Consider the following 27432-nt stretch of genomic DNA (forward strand, 5'->3'; position numbering starts at 1 on the left):
CTGGGTGGGTAGCAGAGGCAGGTAGCACACACCCAGGCAGGTGGCTGAGCTTGGCAGATGCTGTGTGCTTGAAATGGTTTGGGGCATGACCATGCTGATCTTTGGAACCGACTGTTGGGGATGCTGAGGCTTCTTTGTGCTGTCAGGGAAGGGATGGAGGCAGGCGAGGGACTGGGAGATGGTGGAAGCAGAGAGTGGAGGAGGGAAGCAGAATCAAGGCAAAAAAAGAGATTAAAGTGTGGTAGAGGGAAGGGAAAAAGGATATAGAAAGAAAGGGAGGAGTGGTTACAGGACGTGGAAACAAGGAGCAACAGGCAGGATAAAAGGAAGATCTGGATGGAGGCTGAACTCTCTTAATAAGCATCCCATTAATTAATGCTTTCTCATGCGGCAGCACTGGGGTGTGGATGAAATCCAGCCCTTCTCAGCCTGACCTCCGCGCTCTCCTCGCTTGCCGCTCTGCTGGTTTCTCCTTGGCTTCCCGCCCTAAGCGAAACCGCAACCTTTCCGACTTCTCTGGGCAGAATGAAAGGCACATGGCAGCGGTGTAAGAGGAGCCTCTTGCAGTCGCCTGAGCTTGGGTGGGCGTGCTGGTTCTTTCGTAAACTAATAGCTCCCAGCAGTGCTACTAAATCAGACTTGGTGGAGCCGGGAGCAGAGAGTTGGAATGCCGGGCCAGGCGCAAAGGGCTGCGCTGGGTTGTTTCTTTTTGTTTCTCTTTTTTTTTTCTTTCCCAAATCCACCATTTGTTAGGTCCAAAGGGCCAGCTGACAGCAGGAGAGGGAGCTGGCAAGGATGGACTTTTCAGAAAAAAAAAAAAAAAAGGTTTAAAACATAAAAATAAATCCCCCAAAATAAAAATAAAAACATCTAAAAATCCCTGTTTAAAACATATTTTTTGTTGTTGTTGTTTGGTGAGTTGAAAAGAGAGGGAGCCCCGTTCAGTGCTAAACCTGCAAAGCCAACAAACTGGGATGCTACTGGAAAGCCCTGCTTAAAATCCTGAACTGGTGGTTTTACTTGATAAAATGAACAAAACAACAGAGGATTATTTTTTTAAGCATCTTAAAGGCAAGCTGTGGTTTGGGTGAGAAACCTAAATAATTATTTTTTTTTAAATCAAGGTTACCAGGTTAGTGACAACTAATTACCGAGAAAACAAACCTCCTTCGGTGCCTGTCTGATGCCAGGACGTGGCTGGGCAATGAGGTGGGGAGTTTCCACCTCCGCTGAAGGGCCAGGCGAGGATCAGAGGCCCAACAGCACCATCCCAGGAGGGGAGGGAAGCTCAGGGTGACAGGGAAAGGATTCTGCTAAAGGAGCCCAAGATAAAGAAAGGAGAGGCGTTTTCAGGGGGTAACACCTCCACAGCCTGCAGGAGGGAAGTCACCGGCGGAGGGAGGTGGAGGAAGTGAGCTGGGCTGTGATGCCCCAGCTGTAGGGAAGGGGTTTGGGGTTCATCACATGCATTTTATTGCTCATATTTTTGACTGTAAATACTGCCCTTTCTGGGATGAGACCAAACCCACAAGTTCTTCTGCTAGCAAGTCTGCTTTGATAAGCTTTAATATGTGCTTTCTTAATTGTTAAAGGTATTCCGCAGGGGAGGTGGTGGGACTTCTGGGACTGTCCCAGACTTCAGAGTGGAGTGTCAGATCCAGGACACAGCTCTCAAAGCACAGCATCTCACCTGCAAAAGGGAGGATTTCTGCTTCCAAAGCTTGTCTGCACCATAAACACATGCTAAAGGGGCTGGCCCTCTGAGGACTCGGGTGAAAATGTCAGATGTAGGCAGGTAACTGGGTTTTCTGGAGTGGCAGGGTGGTGCCTGAGTCAGCTGCAGCAGAGAGCTCCATCAGCAGAGCTTCCAAAGCCAGGAGTTCTCCTAATCCCCACCTGGGGTGTGGATGACAATGATGAAGGTCACCAAAATTACAGCTGTAGGGAGTGAACATATGTATTTTAACAATTCTCTGTGATCGAAGGGAGCTGCTATTGATTTGGAAAATATTGTCGAGCTGCAGAGCTGTTGGGCTAGACTTAATCCTCTGCAGACTCCGTTTTACTTTCTCCAAATAGGATTGCTCTTTTTTTTAATATATATATATTTCTGTGTTTGGTTTAAATACCCGTGACAGCTACAGAGGCTGGGATTTCTAATCAGAGCAAGGGTGTTGGATTTAGGAATTGGTGTGTTGTTTGGGGGGGGGGATTTTTTGGATAGGACATCAGTTCCCGGGTGTTACTTCTTTACATATGCAGTCATATAGCAGGAGTAAGGTACCTTTTGCTCGGGTACCCCCCAGCCCTAATCAGTGGCCGGAAATAAAGTTTCAGTAACTTCTTTAGGTAGTGCTTAATTCCTTGTTGCACCTTTGCTCCCACTGTTTTTTTGCAGTGTCTGATCGTAATTGTTCTGGGTGTAAATTCTGCCAGCTCACTTAAGGCCAACTTTTAATGTTTTTTTCCCCTCTCTGGGCAGTACTGAAATAGCACAAAAGCCAAACACTACTCACGTTCACTCCTGAAGGAGGCAATATGATTAGATTTACTTGACAAATTAAGCTTGTTAACCTAATCTGCCATGTGCTAATTCAAATAATGGATGTATTGAAAAGAGGATGTTTGTTAAATGTGATAAATTTGCTAGGAATAGAGAAGTCTAATCTGCATTTGTGGGGGGTGCATGCTTCTGTCTGCTGAGCTTGAACTCGAGTCAGCGAGCCTCCCATGCAACCCCACCAGCATCGCTTCAAAGGGAGCAGTCCCTTCTTGGCTCTGCTGACTTGTAAGTAAGGCATAAAGAAGGCAATAAAATGTTTGACTTTCCTGCCAGACCTGAGCCTGGAGGAGGAGGAGGATCCCAATTGGTTTCCATCAGATTCCAGTTAGCATAAATTTACGGTTTCCACTTAGCCTGATAAATGGCTTTGGCTGCCTTGGTGCGTTTGGATTTATTTTTCTGTGCGATGGAAAGTGGTCAGCTTAAAAAGGCAAAGGCTTTCCAGGGTTGCCATGAATGTGAGTGAAACTTCTTTCCAAGGTAAGAACACAGCAGGCAAAAAAATAAAGCTGCGGCGCGTCATGAAATATGGGTGGAATTGAAGAGAAATCAGAAGTAGTTTGGGTCTCTTGTGCTTGCTGTGGCAATGGGCTGTGATAGGCATAAAAATTCCACTGGCAACTGGAAAAATTCTTCAGATTTCCTCGCTTTCCTCAGAAACCACACTTAGCAGCAGGTATCAATAGCTCCCAGTGTTCAAACTTTGTTTGCATCGTTCTTTCCATGGAACATTCCCATGAGAAGAAAGCAGAAGCAGATTAATGTGGCAAGCCAGGGAAGGCAGTTTCTCCTGTGCTGCCTGCAGTCCTCCTCCTTCCTTCCACTGCAGTGGTGATGTCTGGGTTACAAAAATCTATTTTAATGCATATTTGTGGAGCAGGCCGGCCACTTGTTTTTTTTATGTACAGGTGGTGCTTGAGGTCAGTAGATGACATGTCTCAGTGTCTTCTGTTAGTGCGTTGCCTCTGCTTCCCCCTGCTCCGTGTGCAGAGGCGGTGGCTGAGCAGGGCACGGCGTGCGAGAGGCTTTCTTCTGGCTCGCTTTGCGGTAATGGGAGCTGCTGTGTCGGCGCTGCTGGAGAGACCGGCTGGCGGGGGCACGCTTGCCTGCAGCTCCACAGACCTACCTCTGCCGGCAGCGAGCTTTGGGTTGCAGTTTGGGTGAGCTTAGGGATGGGTCACGGTTTGGGCGAGCTTAGGCCCATGGGTCATGTTTAAGATACAATCCATGAGCCATTCAAAGGAGGCTTTACGACAGCTTCTAGTCAGGGCACCCAGGTGTCCCACCTTTAGTTTTTATGTCTTGAGAGCCCAAAACCACACGTGCAGCTTCCTTATTCTGAAGCTGAGCCATGAGGTCTGGCATGTTCCTGCCACAACCCCAGCCAAAAGGAGGGACGTCTGTCCTGAAGGTGTTAGGTTTTTGGTAGAAGTTGGCCTGTGGACAGCATGGCAAAGGGTGCATACATTTTCATAAAGATTTATAAAGTCTCGTCATTGGAACTCTACTTAAAATACTTGGAGTGGCCTGCGTTTTTGACTTTTCAAACTACGTTAGGTTGTAAAAATAGGGAAAAAATTTATTTGGCCGTGAGCTCACAAATGGCAGTTACAACCCAGTTGTCATAGTTGGGGACAGCTGTTTTTTATATGTGAAATGTTCACAAGCTGTTGAGGTCCTTAAGTTAAAAAGTGATTAAAAAAGAAGGTGGGGAATGTCTAGTGCTAGTTACCTATTTCAGATAAACCCTCCAAACACCAGGCCATCCCACATACCTTCTGAGAGGGCTTTCTGTGATGACTCTGACCCAGAGACCTTGCAGCTCCCAGGCTGCACATCTTGAGCATCTTCTGTTTGTCATACAGCACCCCCCTCCTCTCTCATGCTCAGAGCAAGGTCAGCTTTTGAATTCACTGGCTGGTTCCAGGCTGTTTTGGTGATGCTGGGACACGGCTGGGCAGGGAAGAGTGGTATCTGATACTAAATGCTTAATGCCTTAGTCACAGAGCTGCGTCCATCTGCCTGGTACCACCTCCACTGGGAGCAAAGCTGCAATGTGGGCTTGCTCCTTATGATACTTCAGAGAATCCACATGACAGCCACCGCCGTTGGGATGACCCTGGCCGGGGAGGGCTCCTGTTGGGGACCTCACAGCGCGAGGCGCCGGGAAGCAAATCATGAGGCGCAAGTCCATAGGAAAATAACTTTCTTAATTCTAGTAGTCGGGCTTGGTTTTTGTCTCCTTTCATTGTCTGTATAATTTAGAGATGATTTTTCCATCTTGCCTTATGAAATATTGAGAGCTTCAGAATTTTGCGCAACCTTCATCAAAAGTGTCAGAAGCCCCAGCGAGCTAAACTTTCTGAAATTAAATGTTTTACTGACGTGCCTTGCCAGCAGCCCTACCAGCAGGGACTCCGGCGCAGAAAGAATCGGGTGCCAGGAGGTGCTGGTGGATCTGCCTGCAGCGTCTGCCTGTTCCCACCCCGCTTTGCTGCCCGAGCATCGCTTCACAGGGTGCTCCAGGTATCCATGTGCTGAGACTTGATTGCGAGTCACCTTTTTTTATTATTTTTTTAACTGAAGCATGTGAAATCCCTGCTCTTAGTTGGCGTTTGGAGGTGGGAGGGTAGCTATAAATCTGTGCCCCCCCTGGCTGCAGCCAGGCTGCCCTTCTCGGAGCAGTGTGCTTGCCCAGCCAAGGCTGCAGCAGCTTCATGTGCTCCTCCAACAGCTGAGTCTCCTGCCCAAATGCCTCCCCCTAGTTAGCATCCAGCATCCTGCCTATGCTGGGGGGCCCATGGGAGGAAAGCATGGCCCGTGTCTTCATGAATGTAAGCCATGCCTGCTCACAGAATGCTTTTTAATACTTTTTTTAAAGCACTTTTCTCCCTTTACAGCCTTTTCCCCTCCCAACGGGAAGCAGAGGTACCTTAAACTAATTAGGAGTAAGAGGCAGAGAAGTTGGGGGTGAAGGGTTAGGTGGGATGCTGGGGGCTGGTACTTCTAGAAGGTTTATGGACATGGCTTGGCAGTTAGCAGTAGCCTACCAAAGCATTGGAAATTCCATAAAAAGAAGCATTTTGCTGTCTGTGAGAAGTAAATATCCTGCCATGCTTATACCAACTGTGGAGAATTCAGCTTGTGATTTCTGGGCTTTTAAAAAACCGGCATCCGTCAGCTTGGGCAATGGCAGGTTTAGTTTGCTGTCCTGGCAAGGTATGTACGTCTCTGGTTCTCAAAAAAGGAGCTGGAGGGAGAGGTAGTGTTGCCTGAAAAGATTTGGAAAGGTTTATATTGAGATGTGAAGCCTCTCAGCTCAGAGGAACATGGACTGGAATGGTGAATCCCTCCTGAGATCTTAAAATGTGCCTGTGCAAGGTCTGCAAGCAAAATGCAAATGTCGCTTCACCTCCCTGGGTGGTTTTATGGGAGCCAGGAGGAGGACGGAATGGGGGAGGATGGCTTGGGCAGTAAGCGAAGGGGCAGTTGCCTCTTCTCGGGGGCAGCACCGCAGGCAGCCAGGGACGCCCGTCTGCGGGGCGAGGAATGCTGTGTGTAAATCCGTGTTCCCCCAGCGCTCGGCTCGCGGTGAACGGTGCTGATGGGATTAGTCAGGGGCCTCCAGTTAATATCTGTTGTTCACGCTGCACGTCGGGGAGCGGCTATTCAAAATTACCAGGAGGTTTGTATGTGGCAGAGCGGCCACGTCTGAGTATTAAGGAGGGGGGGAATTGGCCAAATGTACTTGTGTCCACCGGGATTCTGTTAGGAGCCTCCCTTGCTGCTGGTGGAGTTTACTCCCCATATAAAACACTTCGGATTTACTTTTTCCTTTAACACTTCCTCTTCAATCTGAGTAATATGTTACACATTTAATTGCTCTCCCTTTGAATCTTCCAGTCCTCGTTTGGTACCCTTGCAACATCAGTATCTTGTTATCTTGTTGTTGCTTCTAATTGCTAACACATGCCAGCTTTCCAGCGCCGCAAACTCCGGCGCTGGGGCTTGGAGGGGAGTTTACAGGGAAGATTACGTGCGTGAGGAAACATTCAGAAAATTAATTCGCTAGTATACCCAACAGCTTATCCAGATTCCAAAATTGAGGGCTAAGACGAAGGCTGATTTACACCCAGAGCTGCGTAAGGCAGAGCCGAGTTCGTGAGGGTGGAAACGACCCGCAGCGCCTGTGCCGGCGAAGCCCTCCTTTCCTCTCACCGCCCCGCCGCCGTCTCCCTGTTATTGCCGGCCATAAACAAATTACGTGTATTTAACAAGTTAATGTCAGCCGGGCTGCGAGGCGCTGGTAGGTGTGTGCTTGGTGACATCAGCTGGCGAGCAGCCTGGCAGCGGCGCGGCGCAGGCAGGGAGCAGGCAGGGAGCCGAGGGTGTGTGCCTCTAAGCTGGGTATTCTGGCAAGGTGGAGAGCTGGTCTGTTTGGCAGGACCTTCCCATCTGGGATCCATCTGTGTTTCCCTGGAATCGGACAGGCGGCTCCAGGCAGTGAGAAATCGCAGATGTGCGGGACCTGACACATGTCCAGCTAATGAAAGGAGAAGGCAGGCTGGGCTCTGGCTGCGCTCGAAGATCACGAGCGGAGGAGGAGGAAGAGCGCTTTTATTTATATTTCAAAGAAACTAGGTGTATTCAATAGCAGCTGGATCACTGCAACCTTGCTTTTTAGGGTAAGCAATAGATGGGTCTATTTTTAAATGGGACTGGGTAGGGCACGGCGTATCTGGGGGCAGTGGGGGATGCGCCGGGGGATGCTCAGCAGCCATGCTGCCAAGTAGGTTTGAAGAGCAATGCGGGTTTCACCGGCGGTCTGGGAAGATCTTCAACCTTGAGCACAGGTAGAGGGAGAGGGTGGGAGCGGCGCTGCCCGCAGCGCTTCACCACCCAGCCTGCCTCCGGTCGACTGCAGTGGCTCTGCTGGGGGGAAACTTCAATAGAGGAGCCGGCTGCATGAGTGGATTCTGCAGCTGAAAAAATACTAAACTCTCTCTAAGGAGATCTGCGTTAGAGCTCTCTCTATGTTGCTATGGAATGTTTTGGGATTTTTTTTTCTTATTTTTCTTCCCCCCCACCCCCGTGAACAGGAGGCTGGGATTCAGCATTTTTCTGGTGAAGTGGAAAAGCAGGAAGGTTTTTTGTGTATTTTAGCAGAATGTGGTTTTTCCACTGTGCCTAGGCTTACTCTCATGTGTGCATGCTGACATTGAAGCCAGGGAGGGGGTGTAAATCTGCAGAGGCAGATTTCTTCCATCAGCTCCCAAATTTCCTTAATTTTCTCTGTGTTTTCAGTGCTTCTCTGCATTGTGGCAGAGGCTGCTGCCTTTTTGTCTTTGCACTCCTCGAGCAGCAACTGATGTTACCAGCATCTAAATCTCTCAGATCAATTTTGTGATACTGGAACAGACCTCCCTGCCCTATATATTTTCACCGTCGGGCTGCAGACTGCTGTATTTTCTTTTATTCCATTGTAATCTCCCGATCCTGCATGTGTGTTTTAAACCTGCCCTTTCTCCCCCTCCCTGTTTTATGGAAAGGTTCAGCAAGTGAAATTGCTCCTCCAACCCTCCGGAGTAGCTTGTTGCGAAGATCCCTCTGTTGCATGTTTGCTGAGCCGCTGGCCGGGCTCTGCAAAATATTACCGGCTTTTTTTCCCCCCTGCAGCCTCGGCTCCTGCGTGACAGCACTAACAGTCCATTTTATGTGCTGGAGAAATCCTGCCCAGCTGCAGGAGATGCACCAAAATCAGCACTCAAAGTTTGGGGAGCTAAAATGTGGCCGAGGATGGCTTGCTGTTGAGCTGGAAAAAGAGAAGGGAATATTTGCTAGGCTGTCTGGTGCAGCGTGAGTCCGTTTGGGGCACTCTGTTGTTGCTTTGTCCGGGTTAGTTTTAAGCATGCCCGTTGACAGGGTTTCCCCAGGGAGAGCGCGGTGCAGCCTGGCCGGGCTCCCTGGCGGGGTGCTGCGCTGCTGCATGGGCTGCCGCTCCACGCTCGTCCAGTTCAGCCACTGCGCGTGCCACCTTAAGGTTTTCCTTCTCTTGCAGCATGCAAGCATTTGGGTATAGGCTTTTAAAATATATATATATTGTAAGTCTGCTTCTACGAACACTCCAAACACCTCCTATGTGTCCCTCGCTGTCCCTGGGGAGGAGGCAGAAGGAGCATGCGCTGCCTAATGCTCTGCAACTTCAACGTCTCCAAGTGCACCAGCACAAAGGAGGAATGAAAACCTAAAAACCTCCAGCAAAGCCATACAGAGTGTGACGATATCTAAAAGCAAAGAGCTGTGCTCCTCTGCTGCGCCTCTCCCGAAAACTTCCCGAATTTGTGAAGGCAGTGCAGCGTGTTGGAGCATCTGCTCCTGCGGTCTCTTTGCAGGTCGGGCCCTGATGAAGCAGGCGGAAGTTCGGCCGGCATCAGGGTGGCACGATTTGGCCATTAAACAACTATTTGTTGTTTTGCTCAAGCCCTGTGGGAAACTCTTTTTCTTCTCAGGTTCCTGTATTTTTGGAAAGCATTTGGGGTGCCTGACGAGCTGAGTGCTTAGGTGAGAGAGGTGATTGTGTTTGGGGGAAGAGGTTGGCTTGAAACTCAGTGGCCAGTCGGAATAATTTTATAGAAATGGGGTAGCACATCCAAGTGAAGACTTCCCCCCCACATCCCACCCCCAAATTGTTTGCTGGATGATGTGATTTTCACTATTAATATGGAGAAGGTGTTTAGTCTGATCTTTGGGACTACCTAGGCTTCACTTAAATGACTGAGGGTCCTCCCCAGCCAGGTACCGCCCTACCCCAGCACATCCACTGGTTAGAGAAACCTGCAAATAATGCAAAACTAAGAGGTCCCAGTGTAAGGAAGAAGGTAAAAGGGGTAAAGCAAAGGCAGTTTGAGCAAATATTGCCAACAGGAAAGTGCAGTAAGCCAAGTGAAGGATTTGAAGGGTCTGAGGAAGGAGCAGATTTGCTAAAGGCAAGGAGAATAAATCGTTAATCTGAGAAGTCTATTACACAGGGAATGCCCCGAGAAAAAGAGCAGAAACTCCTTTTAATAGTGAAAAGGCCAAAACAGTGCTGCCAAGTTGGGTTTTGCTGTGCCTGGGGACTGGAGCCACGGCCCCTGCTTAGTTCCAAGATGCTGCTATTTTTGCAAGTTGCATCTGCTGGTTTTTGCAGAGGCTTGTTTAGATGGGCTGAAGCCAAAAGCAAAAGGAGCTTTTCTCACATGAACTGTGGGTCAGGCTCCTGGGTTTTTTTTTTTTCTTGTTTTATTCCTCTCAGTCTTACAGGACCAGTGTCCCTGGGAGAGTGGGGTTTGTTCTTAGTGCTGCCTTGTCTGTCGGATCGGGTGTGAGTCCCAAAGCATTTTACTGTTGCTTTACAGGGCTTTGTCATGTGTAACTCACAGTGGATTTTTTTGGCTTGTAGAGGTTATTATTGGGGGACAGTAGGCGAGAGGAAAAGAGACTGGTTTGACTTCAGGAGCTGAGTTTTCAAGGCAACCAGCTCTTCTGTCCCCAAATACACCCATAAACACAGTAGCCATCAGCAGTGTTTTGCAGGAGGCAGCGCTCTCCCACGGGATGCGCTGGGATGGACGAGCCAGGTGGCCTCTTGTTCTTCCAGGTCTGGTTTTTTAGGGTTTGGACAAAAAGCAAGATTTGTGTCATGTGTATGTGCAATGTTTATCATATAGCTGGATAGCTGAATAAAGTCATTTGAAGATTTGGGCATATGTAGCAGATTTAGGGCAATGCTGGCTAGTTCTTAAATCTGAACAGGAGATGGTTGTGATCTGTTGCCTGTTGGGTTTTTCCCCCATAATAAGAGCTGTCTTATCTATACTTGTTCTGGGCTAGATTGTAAGCTTGCCTTCATCCTAGTATCTAGTGACTATTTCCGTATCCGATTGCTTGTTAGAAGCTAGGTATGAAATGTGTTTCGACAGACACTCCAGAGCGGTCCCTGGGGGCAGCATCACTGCAGGTCGCTGGGAGCCTCTTCAACTTTTATTTTTATGATGGAGACTGTCTTAATTCATGCAGCGTTCAGGGAACGGCTGGAAAAACCTTTGTTTAGAGCAAGAGCAAAAGCTGGGAAGAACTGGTGAGTGATGATCCCGCAGTTAAAGTGCAGCATGGAGAGGCTTGGGTTCAGTTCCTGGGTCTGCAAGCAATTTTCTGAGGCAAGACCTTGACCTTAGCACTGCTTTGTCTGTCGGCGGCTGACGTCCAAAAGGACAATAGCAATTTCAGAGGTTTCAAAGCATTTTAAAGTGTAACTATCGTGCCTTTTATTGGGCTGGGCAGTGGCATTTTTATAAGGCAAGCTTAAGGTTTCACAATAATGTGCATTGCATTTCCTTGGCGTGCTCCTGGCTGCAGGACTCATCTTTCACGTCTGTGGCAGGATTTGTGCTTTTGAAGGAGGACAGTCGTAGGTGGCCAGAAGACCACGTGGAAGAACCAGGACTGTTGCAGATCTGCTGCTTCGTTACTCTCCAGTCCTATGGAAACTACAAAGCCAAGAGTCAGTTTTCCTTCCAGCAACAGGGCACGACAACCTGATGGTGGGATGCTGCGTCACCATCCCTTTCAAAGGCATCTCCTTCACCAAAAATAACCCAAGAAAGCCCCAAAAGTATTAATAACATCACTGAGCTTGCCCCAAATGAGGGGAGGAGGAGGAGCACATTTGCAGCCCGAAACAGCTCAAACCTGTTGCTCCACGGCAAGCTGTGAATGTTTAAAGACCCGGTATTACTTAGGATGCTGGTGGAGCATCGGGGGGAGCGGGTTATTGTGCAGGGAACAGATGTGCCGTGCGCTGTTGCCGCGTGCCGGCTCTGTGCCGCTGCTCCCAGCACCAGGTGCAGCCATTGTTCTGGCTGGTCCCTATTCATCCGCCCTCGGCTGCCGCTCCGCGCCCGCTCCCTCATTGTTTCTCCAGGAAATTAGCATTAAAAACCCATCCAAAACCCCCACATCCCTCAACTGCAGGTGACTGTTGTTGGCCCCAGCTGCCACCCTTGTGCTTGATTACTTCCATATGGGGTTGTGGCAAGAAGTAGGATCCACTTATTGATTTATTTTTTTTATATATTTTTTCCCCTTTTTTATTCCCCCCACCCTACACAGACACTTCAGCACTCACAAGGAACAAAACCCTGAAATCTGTTAAGCCCCCAATAGGCTCCAGTTGCTATTACAACTGGGATGAACATTTTACAAGCAAAGCTAATTACGCCCTCTCCCTGCTTTCTTCCTTTCTTCAGCCCCCACCCCATAAATGTAAAATAACCAGAGGGCAATTGGTAGTAAATGAAATCTTTGCAGTGTCCTGAGAGGAGGTTTTCTTGCTAGCAGGAAGAAGTCTGCTGGGCTTTAGATGTTTGGTTATTTGAGTTTGGTTTGGTGTTTTTTTTTAACTAGAAAACGGGAAATTCTGGTCTCTGGCATAACGCTGTGGCACACCTATTGAAGGGACACACAGATCCCAACCTGGGTCTGGACAGGAAAGGAGAAAATAACCAAACAAGTAGGCTGTTACTTCGTGAGTGTAGTCAACTGTTGAGGGAAGCCAAAGAGAAACTACATGCCAATTGAGGTTACAAAATGCTAGGGCAGCAGGTTGCATGAAAGCCCAAACCCCCCGAAATCTCTCTGGGTTTCCCGCTGGCGGAGTGGCATGGAGCAGCCTGGGATTGCCGTGAGGCGAGATGTGCTGCAGTTAGTAACAGGAGAGAGGGAGGGGGGGCATCTCTTGCTTCCCTACCTAGAACCTGAAAATGGACCTGTTCTGCAGAAGCACAGAGCAGCTCCAGGGAGGAGCGCAGGTGGGTCGTGTCCCGTGACAAGGGGACCAGCCCACGCAGCCCTGACCTGTTTTGTGCCAGGCAGGAATGGAGGAGAGTGGCAGCCTGTCTCTGCACTGGAGGCACAAGGCATAGCTTTCCTCTGTGCTTGTATCCAAACAACTTGGGTGACAAAGCGCCGTCCAAGTCTGGAGGTCAGTCAGTTGGAGTATACGCCTCTACGGAGAAACACTGGCTTTCCCTTACAACGTGCCAGGCCTCCCAAAAGGAGTTTGGTTATGCTGCAGTGTTGCAGCTGACGAGGTTTGTGCTGGTGGCTCCTGACAGAGCAGCTCGTTTTGGAGGTGATGGTCCTAAAAACACCATGACGGAGGCATTGGGTGCTACTGTCTGGGCCTGAACAGGCTGCTTGAAGATGAAAGCCCACCAAAGCCCCATAAGCCTCACCCAGTACAGCTTGTCAGGCTCTTTCAGTAGGTTTTGTGTCTTTGCATTCTTGGTGGTGCCTCAGCAGCCACTTCCATGGGATCTGCCTTGTTCCCTGCTGGTAATGCACTGGGCAGCTCGTGCTGAGACCTGGCAGGGTGCTCTGGCATGACAGCGATGCTACAGTCTCCTGTTGCAGTGCAGATATGCTGATGCAAACCTCTGGTCTAGAAGAGGTCCAAGATGTTCTCCTCTCTCCTCAGAGCAACCAGCTAACAACCGTGAACTGTCCAGATTGAAGAAAAGAAGAGGGAAATCAGTACAGATTTTTTTTTTACTTTACTTCCCCACTTTTTCAATGTCATGATAAGTCTTTAGAAAATAGCTCCTACCAGTGGAGGAGCCATATTAGGATGCTTGGGGCGGTCAAGTCTCTAGATTCACTTTCTCCCCAAGTCAGAGAAGGGAATTTCCATTTCCTGCCCCCTTCACATGGAAGATATGTTCAAAACAGGCAATGACTTTTTATTCTGATTACATAGCCCCTTTGGCAAAGAGTCCCTGTTCCTACTCTGGAAGCAGACGCTGCAGCGAGTCTTTACTCAGATACAGAAATCTTTGGGAACGGTTGGGGCTTGGTTGGTTGACCTCAATATTCATAAATGCAGACTTACTTAGGGGTGGGGAATGGACTTGTCCTGAGACTTGGTTCTTTGGCATTTGTCAGGTTGACCTCCACCTTGAGGTCCATCCTGCCTTGGTGGGTAGGACCTGCCAATGCAGTTTCTGAGAAGGATTTAAAATAAAAATTCTGGTTGGCATCTGAGGAGGTGGGTTTAACTGAAGTACTCAGGTTCCTTACTGCATGTACCCCCTTCCTGATGCAGACCCACCCTGGCTTGGCTGCCCAGTGTGGACCACCCAAACCTTCCTGGGGAGCAGCCGTGCAGGTGGAACGGTGGAGGTTGTGCACATCTGGTAGTGCACTTCTTAAAAAAAAAAAACCAGCCCCGTGGAAGTGGTGTGCAGTGTGGGGAGAGCCACTAGCTCGATCAGGTCAGAAGGACGGCTGAAGCTAGCAAGACAACCTAATAGAGTATCCTGAACGCTTTTCCTCATACGTGTTTTAAACCCTTCAAAGTCAAATCTCAAACTTAGGGGGTTTCTTCTCCCTAATTAAATTAACAGGCCATATGGTGTTTACTGTGAGCGCCTGCAATATGGACGGAGCTACCTCCTGGATCACTTTCTTTTTTCAAAAGAAGCTGCTTTACCTGATGTCGCTGTTCTGAAATGTTCTTTTCAGCAGCGGGTGTGAGGGGTTGTTTCAGCCACCTTGCTGCTGTTGGTGTCACCTTCTGATCCTGGGCATGAGCTGTGTCATAACCTTTTCTGTTTCTGCAGCCGCCTTTGTCTTCTCCCGGCTTTTGTAATGCCATTTTGCTGATTAGTGGGAGTGTGTACAGGTCAGGGGTTTTTCCATGCTTTTTCACGTGCAGGTAGTGATTCTTGTTCTTGGAGCCGAGAACCATAGAAAACAACTCAGGATGGTGGGTTTTTTGGAGGTGGTGGTGTTATTTTTAACAACTACTACTAATTTTTTTGTTGAGGGTAACATTACCGTCTCAGGAATGTGTGAAACTGAAAGTTTTGTATAGCTTTGTTCTTTATTAATGGGCTGTTCTTAAAAAAAAAAAAAAAAAACCAAACAAAAAACATAACCACACAACTTACTTTGCATGTGCTGCTTTTATCTCTACATGAAATCTGGAGGAGGAAATGAAGACTTTAAGGAAGAAAACCATTGGTTTATTATCAGACCCTTGCATTTAGATGAACAGGAAAGTAGGGTAAGAATTTCTAAACCTGTAGGAGAAATGAAGGAATGAAAAACCTTGGTTTTTGCTGTCTGTTTTCAGCTACTCTAACTCATTTAGTAGGGTTTTTAGTAAGCATAGTTCTGTGTGCCAGTGGACTTCACTGTGAGCTCATCCTGCATCTCTCCGGTGGTGTGTGTTAACCTTTCTCTGCTGTGTTAACTTGCTGATGCATCTTTTCTGTAGGGGCTTGGTGTTAAAAGGGGAGCTGGATGACCCCTTCCTCTTCAGCCGGGATCAGCTTGTTCTGGGGTATCTGAGCTCCAAGAAGCAGATACATTTGTGTCCGCTGAAACCCCCCTGCCACATTAGCATATTCCCTGTAACGTATGCTCAAAGGGTGTTTCTTTGCAGAGGAGCCTCTCTAAAGATAGCATCGTGAAGTTCTGTGTTGTCAACCAGGGACACTTGATCTAAAAAACAACATTTGATACACAGACAAGGTTTGCAAGTGCCATCTGGATGCTGGGAGATGAGCTAGGTTGTCTCTGTTTTGCATACACTAACCAGGAAAAAAAAAGTATGTGCGGGTAGATTAATTCTTCAGGATCACCTGAGCAGGACCGTTTAGTCCGCATGAATGACCTCGGTGACATGGGACACCAGTGTAATCCCATACTGCTGGGCAGTTAGGGTGCTGGAAATAATTCTGTAGTTTAGTGGTATATCTGTTGAAACCCAGGTGGAATCAATTTAAATTCCCTGGGGCCAGTAATATTTTAATCTACTATCAAGCATACTGCAAGGCAGAACTTGCAAATGATGCACAGCCCTGCAGAAATGGGCATATTTTTAGGGTGGTGGGGATGCAGGGTACGCAGATGTCTCTGTCTGGCTTCAGTTCTGCATGGCGAAGAGACCATTCTCAAAAACACTCCAGTGCTAAGAGCAGAAACCTGGAGAACATGAACATCAAATGCAGCCCTGGGTTAAACAGCAAGCTTACTGTCCGCATCTTCCCAGGGATATGTAGGTTAGAAAACATATTTTACTTCAGGGCCTATTCCTTGACTTTCTGGTTATCCTCTCGTATGCAAATCTAATTTGCCTAATGGGCTGGTGAGTGTAATTGAAAGGCAGCCTGCACTTACACGATAGTGAAAAGTCTCACCTGTGCCCAAGCACAGATGGGTCTCTGCCTTGCTGCTGCATCATTAGAGGAAATTTATAGGCACTGTGTCACAGGTTTTGCTGTGACTGGTGGAGGAAAATAGCAGTTTAAAACAAACTTGGGGTTTTGCTGGTTTTTTTTTTGTTTGTAGGGTAGGCTCTCTACTTCTTGGGTTTACAGTTCTTGTGGTTGCACTTCTTGGTTAAGATTGTCTTTCCCTTGTGCTGCAGTCGATGATGAGCAGGCTAATGCAGGTTGCTAGTAACCAGTTTAGGACGACCCTAAGAATGACAAATTGGAAAGTCTTTGTTGCAGCACGATGCTTTGAAAGCAAGTGCATCAGCAGCTGAGCCACCACCTTCACTGTATGGTCCCTGTGCATCACTGAATCCCCAGAGGTTATTCATGGAAAACATCCACCTCTGCTGCCTGTGAGAGAGAGGGGAAGGAGGCACAGCAGAGATAGTTACTACTGTGTGTCCACCTCTGCTGGGGTCATTCCCTGAAGAGACCAAGAAGCAGTGAGCTTTAATGGCTCTCCTATCCACCCCCATCGCTCCATGCCTGGGCTCCCAGGAGATGCTGGCTGCCTTGCTCCTAAAGGTGTGTAGGTGCCCAGCTACGTTATCAGGCTCCTAAACACCTCTAAAAACCATCCCTAAATATGTTGCTTCTGTGCTTCCAGCTCCATGGGACAGCAAAAAGCTTTCCACATGCTGATGGGATTCAGGGTGAAGAGAAAGAGCAATTTGTGTAGTGACGTGAGTGTTCTAAGAGGCAGAATTGCCATCTTGGCAGGGCTCCCAGGTGTGCCATTGATCGGGAGTGGATATTAGCTGGGCAGCAGTTAGTGTACTTAGCACCCAAGTGAATGAGGCATGTTCTCTAAAGACAGCCAGTGTGAGGTACGGTGTGATCAGCGAGCCTTGGCTACCTTAGGTACACTGGTGGGGTAGCAAGATGGGTGTTAGTGCGCACGGCACTGGTGGACTCGGTCAACGGCTGCAGTAGTAAAGCCACAGTGGGCTTTAATACACACGAGCAGGTGAGGAACACCTGTGGTCTTTGGTTTGGACTTTGGCGCTTGTAAGAAGTTGTAAATAATGGGAATGAAAAAGATTTCCAAAGTCTTTTTGAAGTTCCTCCTTGATTTCTTGAAGATCTTGCCCAGTTTTGGATAAAGTTTGGTGGAACATCAGCCTTGGAGCTGGCTGGAGGTGGGTGAGCTCCTGCTCTTCAGCCTCCATCCAGAGAAGGAAGACTCCCCATTGGACTCTGCTTTATATTTGGAAAAGAGTGAACGATACGACTTCAGAGACCTTCAGTGACTTCAGGGTTAGTTTTTCTGTGTCCCTCCTTGATTGTTTCACTTTGGGTTTGTGGTAGAACTTGGATGGTCGTTTGTTTTGGGTTGGATTGTTTTGTTTTTGCAGAAAATACCATTGTTTTCCCCTAAACTAGCCCTTCTGGCTATGAGCTTCTGGACTGCTTTTCTCCAGGTGGTCAGGACTTGTATCTCTTCTGTGCTTAACAAACGGTTTTGGTTTTTTTTTCTAGTTTAATTTAGGCTTTTGGTAAAAGCTTTGGCTGTCCTTGGTGGTATTTGTGCCTCTCTGTGGTCTCATTGAATGTTACGGATTAAATGTGGTGTTCTGCCTTGAGATCTTCAGTTCTTTAAGAAATGGCCTTGCTTTTTTTCAAACAGTGTTATTTACCACTTATTGGTAGTGCCACTTGGGCTGCTGATGCTGGTACTTTGGGTTTGTCTTGTATGCATAGACTTTTTAATCTCAGTTCCTGTATTACTCAGTTTGAGTAGTTTCTACTCACCGGATACCCTCACCCCTTAGACACCTGATCTGCTATACCAGTTCTCGTTAACTTCAGATCCCCGCATGCTCAGTAGCGTTCGTGATGCTATAAGAAATCCAGATTTGCTCGGTACTGGCTATTTTTTGAGGGCAGTGGTGATTTTTTAGGTTGATTTGTAGTGGTGGGAGCCAAATCATCAGGCAGCAGGGCTTGGAAGATGGAGGGCAGAGAGGGAAGTACTCATAAATTGTTGTTTTAAAGCTTCTGAGTTAAACCTCCTCCTGTACGTCTTTAGTTACCAGGTTTAGAATTCTTAAAATCATCTAGTAATTGAAGATTTAAGGGGTATTTGTGGTGGTTTTGAATCCATCCTCTTATTTTAAATGAGACCTTTTCCTCCTATAATGATTTTCAGGCTGTTTCCCCCTTTTACCTTGTGTTGTAGGAACTTCTGAGGTGCTCAGGACGCTCTGCCCTACATAGGCTGTATGTTTCTGTGAGGTGTGTCTGTACCTGCCGTCCTGGTCAGGCTGAGTAGTGCAGGACTGAGAACTTGCCCAAGTCATGGACAATCCCCGTGTTTGTTGTACCCAACGAGGCAGGATCGCTGTGGAGGCGCAATCGAATCTGCGGGATGCTCAGATGAACAGAAGCTTACGCAGACAAGGACTGTCTCTCCCAAAGGAGGCTTGTGTTTTCCTCTTGCTGCTGTGACTGAAGCATTTCTGGGTTCTCTGATGACGCAAAACTCAAGAAAACCCTGCTGTCAGCAGGTCTCTGCCGGCCCAGGCCATGCCATCGCTCATCGCGTGTGGGGACTGCCCGCTGCCCCGCAGGGTGCTGCTGGGGCTGCCTGGGCAGCGGAGCCCGCGCTGGCTCTGTCCACTGTGGGAGTTGCTCGTGGTGTTTCTGGTTGCCCCTCCTGGTTCATGTGGGCTCTGAAGGGCAGCAAAAACCCTGCAGTTTTGATTCCCAAAGCATTGTGGTTATGAGCTAGTTGGGAGTTTCCCCGTGGCGTCCTGGAGAGCAGGTGGGTGTTGAACTGGCGGTCTGCAGCCAGGAGCCTCAGGTCTAGGGCGCAGGGATTTTTTAAGCTTAGACCTATTGGTCTGAAAGATCCTTTTAATGAGCTGTGGAAGCTTCTGTACAAACAAACCAACCTGTTCCCCATAGGCGCTGGTGCTGCATGTGACCAAACTGGTTTGCAGCAGCTAATGGGGAGCAGAGGCACAGCGGTGGGTAGGACTCAAAGCCCCAGGAGCCGTGGCAGTGGGATCTGAGCGCCCCCGGCACTGTGGCACGAGGCTTCGCACCGTCACTTGGCTGCTTGGAGCCAGGGGTTAAAAATGCACCAGGAAGTGAAATGGCCCCTGTTTGATGTGATGCTTTTCTCAGAGGAAACTCCCTAAATGATTGCTCCTGAACAGGCAGGGATTCATCCTGCAGTGAGCAGAGAGGGACCACTGGTGGGAAGCCTTTAAGCAAAGGGGCTCGCTGCACTGACCCAGAAACAGCATCTTTCTCAACATCTGCTAAATTTCTTACCGAATTGGCTAGAAAATTAACTCCTCTTCCACAACTTTATTTTTCCTACTGAAACTAAGAGCTGGGATATAAAACACCAGGTGGTGAAAAAGAAAGGTCACTAGCCTAGTATCTCAGAATAGACCATCAGGGGTGGTTTTTTGGTTGTTTTTTCTACTTCCCCCCCCCCCCAGCTTCCAGGAATGAACCAGTCTTACATCATGGAGGCTTCAGGACCCAGCAAAAATCCCCCGGGAAGGGGTTTGGGTGGGAAATGTGGTTCCCCTGAGGAAGCCATGGGAATGCCAGACTCGCAGCGCTCGCCTGAGCTTTTTGCAACAGCCTGGCAGTGAAAAAGGGGCTGCATTGCCAGTGAGCGCTGCTGCAGTGTTGGAGCTGTGGCCTTGCTGTGCGGCACCGGCGGCTCTCCGGCTCAGCCAGCTGTGAGCAGACCGGCGCTGCAAAATCACAGCACTGTTGCTGAAATGCTTTTTACAGACTCCCCTTTTCTGAACTGTTTTGTAAAAGAATAAATTAGGGCAGCCAAGGAGGCATGGGGTCCCAGGCTTTCTAATGGAGTTTCTTGAGTCGTGGTGAGATGAATTTGTGGCTTAAATATCTTCCGTCGAGGTCTTGCTGATGGATTTTGAGCAACAAGCACTGCTGATCTTGTGTCTGCTCGGACGGCTCTGATTGCAGCACCCATGTGAAGGACTCTTGTGCAAGACATGCTGCAGAGAAGTTGCGTAGCAGCCAAAACCCTCCGGGAACACTTCCCCTGGGTGAGACTGTCCTACAGCTCTGCGAGGCTCCTCCAGACCCGTGCCTGTGACCGGAGAAGCCCAGCGAGGGCTGCAGCAGCGGTGGCCGCACACTGGCTCCTCCACGGACAGCCACTGTGGTGGCCCGGGTTCCCCCAGCTGCAGCAGGGTCATTCCTCAGAGTCTGCTCCAGCACCTCTGCTGCTCCAAAGCCCGTTTAAATCAGTGGATGCATTTCTATTGACCATTATGAGCTGTGGAGAGCCCCTTGGAGCTAATTAGTAATAAGAGGATGCCAATTAAACACCACTCCCTGGGCTCTACCACCGCTTTTCCAATATTGCTGGGTTGGAGAGGAAGGTAACAAAATGGAGCTTAGTGCATATGTGTATCATCTGGAGAGCTGGAGGAGGGTGGAGCTGCTTGTTAAATGGCTAGTGATCCAAGTTTTAAAAATATTTATGAGTGCTAGATAAAGTCATATCCTAAAGGCTGTCTCAAAGCCTCTGTAAGGTGGAAAATGCTTTTCAAAAGTTAGAGCTGGTTGGATCCCCTTTTCAGTCGCCCAAAATTTTGCAGGTACAAAAGTTGCAGCTTTATTTATGGTGTTGAGCCGAAGCAGGAAGAAAAAAAGATTTCCACTCCCAAAATTATAGTGCTCAGTTGTTCTTCTATATAACCTATGGGATTTTTGGCAAGAAATTATACTTTCTTTATACCTCAGCAGAGTTTAGCACAACTTTGGTTTAAAACCAGTGCTTGCAAAAGTCTAAAGTTTTAAGGGCAGTTGCATCCATTATGAAGTTTTATTTTTTCCACTGCTGGGGTCCTGTTGCAGAATTAACTGCATTTAATGCTGTTACACTGTATAACAGGCTGGTCCCTTCCAGAGAGGGCTTACACCAGGTCAAACTGGTGGGTGTTGAATAGACATTAAGAACTAGGCCACTAATTAGAAAGAGGAAGGCTTTGTGAGTTGCTGCAACGGGTACCTCTACAATCAAAAAGTGCTGCTGAGGAACGCCAGAGACATGGAGGAAGGCTGTGGTACGCCGATGCTGGGTGTGGAGCGGTGGCAGAGCTGGTGCCTTTGGCACTGAAGTGCAGAGGATGGCTTGCACATCTTGCACGTTCACTGTGATGCTGAACCGTGGCAGAAGCGAGCATTAGTGTCCGATGCGCGGCTTTGGGCTGCATGGTGTGCGCACGGGTGGCTGGAGCGGGTGGAGCCTCGGCGAAACGCCTGCCTACCGTCATAAGCGTGGTCCCTACACTGGTCAGAGCTTAAAGAATGCTGATAAGAGGGATGGACTTTCGGGCCTAGCGTTGCCAGGGAGGCTGGGTTAACACGTCCTTCAGCTGCGAGTTTCCCACCTGTTGGGTCACTCGTTACTCCCAGCAGTAAACTTGGTGTTTACTCTCTGGACCCGAGAGGGGTGAATCGCCCTGTCCATGGCCTTGCTGCTCTGGGCAGGGAGCAATTTCAGATCTTTCGGGGGTAACCCCTTAAAGCCAACTTTTAAAATTACTTTTCATATCTAAAACGTAGCTGAGATGGTAAAAGTGCTGTATATAATTAATGTAAGCATGGTTAACTCAATTCTTGCTTTTGCTGTACATAGCATTTACTGTAAGTGAAACTCATGCTCTTTGTCCTCCTGACATAACAGTTCTCTGTATGTAGAAGCCCCACAAAATAATCATAAAAAAAAAAAATTCTTTGGTACTGAGCTGTTGCTCCAAGTCTCTTTCTGAATGGTACCCCTTTTGTACGTGTTGTGTCTGGGCTCCACCAGACTCGGGAGCCGCTAATATTCCTGGTGTTTTCTTCCCTGTGGCAAATGAGAGACAGATGTTCCCATCTGGAAAGTTTGCTCCTGCCACCATCGTTTTGGTTGGAGTCAGAGGATTTGGAGAGCAGTGCAGCAGGCTGAGACTTTTAAAAACTAATCTTTCCATGATTGTGATAATTGCCTGCTTGATATCTGTAACTGCTTTCATTTTTCATTCAGAGTGCTTTAGCCTAATAAGTAAATAGTGCAGAGGAGTAAACATTTCTTAATATTGTAATAGGAATGGATGATTTAAAAGAAAAATATCTTGATTCTGTAACTTTAAATGGAACAATGGACTAATGAAAAAGTACCAAAATACTTCAGCAGTAACTAATCAAATGAAGTAGCGAGCATCTCTGCCTTTGCTTGAACACAGCTGCCCTGCCCAGCCCTGTCCGTGTCCCAGGATATAACCCCAGCCGAGCAACCAGAGGGGCGGTTTTGGGGAGGGTGGATTGCTCCCCCCAATCCCCAAAGCGCTTCCCATCCTAAAACGGAAACCTTGGCTGCTCTGTAGGCTTTGGTTTCCAGGAATATGTTGTGCTGGGATATATTCCAGGCATATACCCCTCCCTTCGGGGTGGCTGTGTCTGATGGGGGTAGAGCAAGCGGCTGGTGAGGATGGGGAGGGTTCCCCACCCTGGGGCATCGCGGGCTCCCTGGCGGTGCTCACTGCTCCCCTTTGGGGCAGCCGATGAGCAAAAGCTGTTGGCAGGGAAATCAAGAGATTAATTAACTTGGGTCCCCAAAACTTACTTGTGTGGGCACTAGCAGTGTGGAAGGGAATTGCTATGCATGTTGATAAGAGCAGCAACGGCTCCCGGGTGGCTGCCATACCGTGGGTAAATGGTTTTTAGGGCAGCTTTTATTATCTGAGTAACTATTCCCTCACTCTTTCATGGAAAAGAGAGCAGGAGAGTGGCGGGTACCATGCCAAAGTGGTTTGTGTTCTTGCGGAAGCCAGATGACCAGAATTTGGGCCTTGATGTATGCCCCGCTCTGAGAACTGTTGGATGCAGTAGTTTGTGGGATGGATCCTGCATCCATGGGTTTGCACTGCTGGCCCTTGTATGAGTCTGTCGACCAAGAGGAAACCAGAGCTAAGGAGGCAGGGGTGCCGTGCAGGTGGGTTTGTGCTGATGGGTCTGACATCGCCAAGGCAAGAGCGGGGCTGGAGCTGCAGCCCTCCTGTCTGGAGGAGGGCAGAAAACTGCTGTGAAGTCCAGCCTGTGCTACTGATGAGCTTGTAGAGCCAGGCACATTAATAGGTTTTTATAAAAATCACTGAAGGGTAAGATGGATAAAGATCTCCAGTCTGCCTTCAGGAATAAATTATTAATCTTATTTCCCTTATTAACTGCTTTCTGGACTGGTTGCGCATGATAACATACTTTGCTCTTTCAAGTTCTGAGTTTCACATTGAATTGAGATTTAAAGTGAAACAGCTGTGTGTGGGAGAGGAATAGATGGCAATGGAGATACACGCGTTTATTTTTGATTTATAAAATGCCTATCCCAGGCTCAGCAGCTCCCTCCTGTGTGATGCGAGGCTTTCCTGCGAGGTGCCGAGTCCTCTCCACTCCCACAGCATCTTACAGCTCAGGAGCCTAGATGTGCTATAAACCCAAGCTAAACAGGGTAAAAATAGGCTGATCGCATTTAGTGGAGGAAGTATGCATACAGTAACGTAAGTTACCCTCTGCAACAGATGCTATAGTATTGTCTGAGCCAACTCCTTGCTTTGGCATGGAGGGAGGAGGGTGAAGGAGGACCTCAGTTGACCAACATTTGCTGCTGACCTGTTTATGTGACACGATTGTGTCTCCCACTTCTGGTTATAAATTGTCATTTATTGACTCGAGCAAAAGGAGACCTCTGGAAACTGCCTTGCATGGAAATAAATGTCAGTATTTGTATAGAAGTGTAACCTTGACTGCAGATCTCTTAACATCTCCCTCTCCACCAAATTGGGACTAACCCAATCATCTTTTTTTTTCCTCAGGCAGCTGTATTGGCTGCCTTGTTTCTGATGCTTATCTTCAGTCTTCCCCCTCCATCACTTTTTGATGCAGTGATGCTGCAGAAAGGTAAAATATTGGCTCTTTCCTTGACGATGTGATTTCAGTTTGAGCTTGAGGGAAGCTGCCTGGAAGCAGGCGATGGAGGGATTGCAGTGGAGTAGCAGTAAGCGGTGTCTTCTGGAAGTCTGAGTAATGATACTCTTGCTTTGCATGTAGATAACCTCTCATCTGCACGCCTTGGAGAACTGCAAAGGTGCTCTACAGATGGCTTAGAGCCGTCAAGGGGAGGGAAAGGCAACCTTAGAGCAGAGGAAAGATGTTAATAAAATTTAAATGTAATTCTTCCCATTTCTCAGTTCCTAAATGTGAAAAATATTAGCTTGGTGGAGACTGAAAACAGATGGTGAGCAGTTGGAGCAGATAAGCATGTTATTCAAAATAAACATTCGCCAAAGCTGGGGAGGTGGCGAACCATATTTCATTTCACCCTATTTACATTATCAGGTCAGGTTACACTGATGCTGCCTCTCGTTTGCATTCAGACTATCAACAGGGAACCCTGTGATGCAGCCAACTGCAGCGTGTCCTTTTCATCATCGGCGTGTTTGGGCTGGAATGGATGGGTTTGGGCCATTTCCCTGGCTTTCTCTCCAGGACGATATATTGAGCTAGTTGTCTTAAAAGCGCTCTACCTAGGCTGTAGGCAGGGTCCTGCCAGCCACCTGAGAGGGCACCGCGGTGCCTCCTTCCTTTGTTTCCCTCTTTCAAATGGTCTCTTTATCCATTTAGACAAGCTTTGCACTGCTTTATTTCAAACCACAGACTCTTACCCATGTAAACGGTGGGGGACCAAGCCTCTGGTTCAGAGGACTGTTTCTAGGGAGGGTTCGTTCTGCTGACCTTGTAGGCGATCTATAATTCATGGCGCTCCTTTGAGTGGTCACCTGAGGTGGCAGGGCCAGTGGAAAGAGAGATGTGGCTGGAGTGCGGTAAGCTGTTTCTCCCTTGCTTTGATGAATGTTTTGGGATGGGCTGAATCACCTTTGGGGTGTCTGTCCGTTGGCTCCAGAACAAGCTTGGAGCCAGCTCCTGGGTCACCAAAGAACTTCTGCCAGACTTAACCTTGGCTGCTCCTACTGGGATGATTCTCCAGTCCTTCCTCTCAAGAGGCAGGTATGAATTTTGGGCTCTTAACTTTTTGAGGTGAGGAGTGGCTTTTTAGGTTATGAGCATATTCTGCCTGTTCTGGATGAAAGTAGAAAACATCTGCTCTGATTAAACCTCTTCTTTCTGTATGAAACTGTTACATGCTTTCACTCCCGAGACTCTAAACCACTGGGTAAACTCTTGCACACAGTTTTCTTCAAAAGACATCAACTAAAACCAAAACTCTGTTAATTTACAGACTTCCAGTCTAACCACTTAGTGGTCAAAGCCTCGATGACAAGGTCTGATTTGGAGTCTGCTCCTTCTGTCCTGCAAACTGCAAAAGGGAAAAGCAAACCCTTACCTGTGTCTCCTGCTGGTTATGCAGCGCTATCTCATGTTTAATATGTTTTTTTCTTATTTCTTCCAATATGTTTCATGTTTTGACTTCTACAGAAAGCTGGAGTGCTTGAGACTGGCAGACTGGTTTGTGAGAAGCAGCTCTGACTCCATGCAGTTTATTTGTAAACAGGATCTGCAGAATTGCTCCCAGGCCAGGCGGGTTCCTCCTTTCATTCCAACTCCCACAACAGTGAATCAAGGGGGATCCTACACCTGCATCACAAGCGGCTTGAAGATACCGATGTTCATGCTGTACACGCCCTCCAAACTCCCAGCTGCAGACTTTAAATCCGTTTCCCATGATGGAGGAGGAAAGGCTTTACTGTCCTGAGCGGACAGCAGGGTTTAAGAGCCTGCACATACTCAGTGCTCACAAATAGAGGTTGCTGGATGGTGTTAAACTGCGCCCACGCAGACGCTAGGGTGTAAATTTGTATAAAGCAGCCCATTTTCTGCACAGTAGCAGTGGCTCTTTCTCTCTTCCCTTGCTCTTCGCAAGCTTACAGCTTTGCCATCGCAGCTGGATCAAGGCTTTCTCTTGAGTGTCATCCTGCAGAGCTGAGCACCGCCAGCCTCGGGCACTGCATTACTTCCCATCATCTCTTTGAAACGTGACCATGCATATGGGAGACACAACCTGGGAGTCGTAGCCCCAGCAAGGATGCGAGACAGGTTCACGATCTGCTTTTTGTTAATAAATACAAATCTCCCATCCTGATATTATTCTGTCATCTGTTGGAACTATATTTTGAACTTTGGGAAGTGGATGGGGAGGAGACCGTTTGTGTCTGTCTGCCCGCATGGGGTTATTCCTGGCTATCTTCTGTGGTTTCTTTTCTTGCTTTTTGGGGGAAGGTAACATCCAGTTTTCCTCATGCAGTGGTTTTATTTCTTTTTCATTGTTTAGTTTATTCTCTAATTGCCAAAGGCATTTAAGGATGAGTTTAAATTCCAGTGTACTTGAGATACTCCCTAACTTGTCACTATTTTTTTTCTTGTGCCTTTTCCGTTTTCTCAAGCCCACAGGCATGAAGAGATTAATAAAGCAGCTTCTTTATACAGTTTACAACACGAGTAAATGCTAGCCGTTCTTCAGAGGTTACATATCACAGCAACACTTGCTTTGTACTAAAGACCACAGGTGGAAGACTTCTCTAAAGAAAATAAGTATGGTGAAGTCTTTCTCGAGTGGGTGTTGAAACTACCCTCTCTAAAATGTGCTGCTGTGTTGGAGAGAGCTGGAGCCTCGGGCCCCTGGGAGCGCAGGAGTGGGTCTTCTCTGAGGACCAGTCGAGACGAGGTTTCCTCCCGGTGTGCTGTCCTGTTGTCTCACTTAGCTCTTTCTCCTCTCCAGAGAAGAAAATCATCAGCTGCACTTAATCTTGACATATGCTCCTTTTTAATTTGTTACGCTAGGATGAGAACTAGAGCAGCAAAGGAAATACGGTGCATACCAACAGTCAGCATGGAGAGTCAGAGAAAACTGGAGCCTTTCAGTGTGTCACTGGAGAGCAGAGGGATGAAGGGTTTAAGGTGTATGCAAAGCTCTGGGGCTTTCTAGTCTCTCGCACACCTGGGCTCCTTAAATGGGACACGCGAATATATAGGGCACGCAGCATAAACTGATATGTGCCTACAGCTGTCCTTACCCAGACAGCAGCTTTGCAGCATCTGAAATCTGTAACTCCAATCGCTGTGAAATCTGGTCTTCAGGCTTCATTGGCTTTTGGAGAAGATGAAATTCTTGCATAAAGCCAAGACTAAAACAGCATCTCCGTGACTGGGTTTCGTTTTACTCCAAGTGAATTGTCTTCCCATGTGAAACTCCAGTGCACTGAGGGCGAGGAAGGCAGCTCTCCCACCCGGCTGGGTGGCCACGTCGCTGACCCCCCTTTCCCTGGATAACCTTTGCAGGGCCTGGGTGCAAAGTTGAGCACGTGTCACTGCAAAGTTCTGACGTTTGGCAGCTTGATGGCAGAAGCTTTGTGCCATAAACGCACTCAATCTGTGTCCTGCAGGCACTGCTTGAAAAATACCCGTACAACATTTGTAAATGTTTCCACGTCCAGGTACGGTTTGGGTTGTTTCTTTCAAAAACTCCTCCTTCCAATGTTTCCAGTTTAGGCA

The 27432-nt window shown here is 48.1% G+C and overlaps 1 protein-coding gene across 4 annotated transcripts in view; it reads left to right on the forward strand.

The window, feature by feature from the left end:
• Positions 1-27432, forward strand: part of CBFA2T2 (CBFA2/RUNX1 partner transcriptional co-repressor 2) — a 66654-nt gene that overhangs the window by 16347 nt on the left and 22875 nt on the right. The window contains exon 1 of one of the 4 annotated variants that reach the window (XM_064465807.1): positions 7082-7248. The exons of the other annotated variants lie outside the window; for them this stretch is intronic. The gene's annotated coding sequence lies outside the window, so the exon portion shown is untranslated. Of the gene's footprint in view, positions 1-7081; positions 7249-27432 lie in introns of those variants that run through there. 4 annotated transcript variants of the gene reach the window in all.

The sequence above is a fragment of the Phalacrocorax carbo genome, chromosome 14 (genome assembly GCF_963921805.1).
Source record: "Phalacrocorax carbo chromosome 14, bPhaCar2.1, whole genome shotgun sequence".
Taxonomy (NCBI): Eukaryota; Metazoa; Chordata; class Aves; order Suliformes; family Phalacrocoracidae; genus Phalacrocorax; species Phalacrocorax carbo.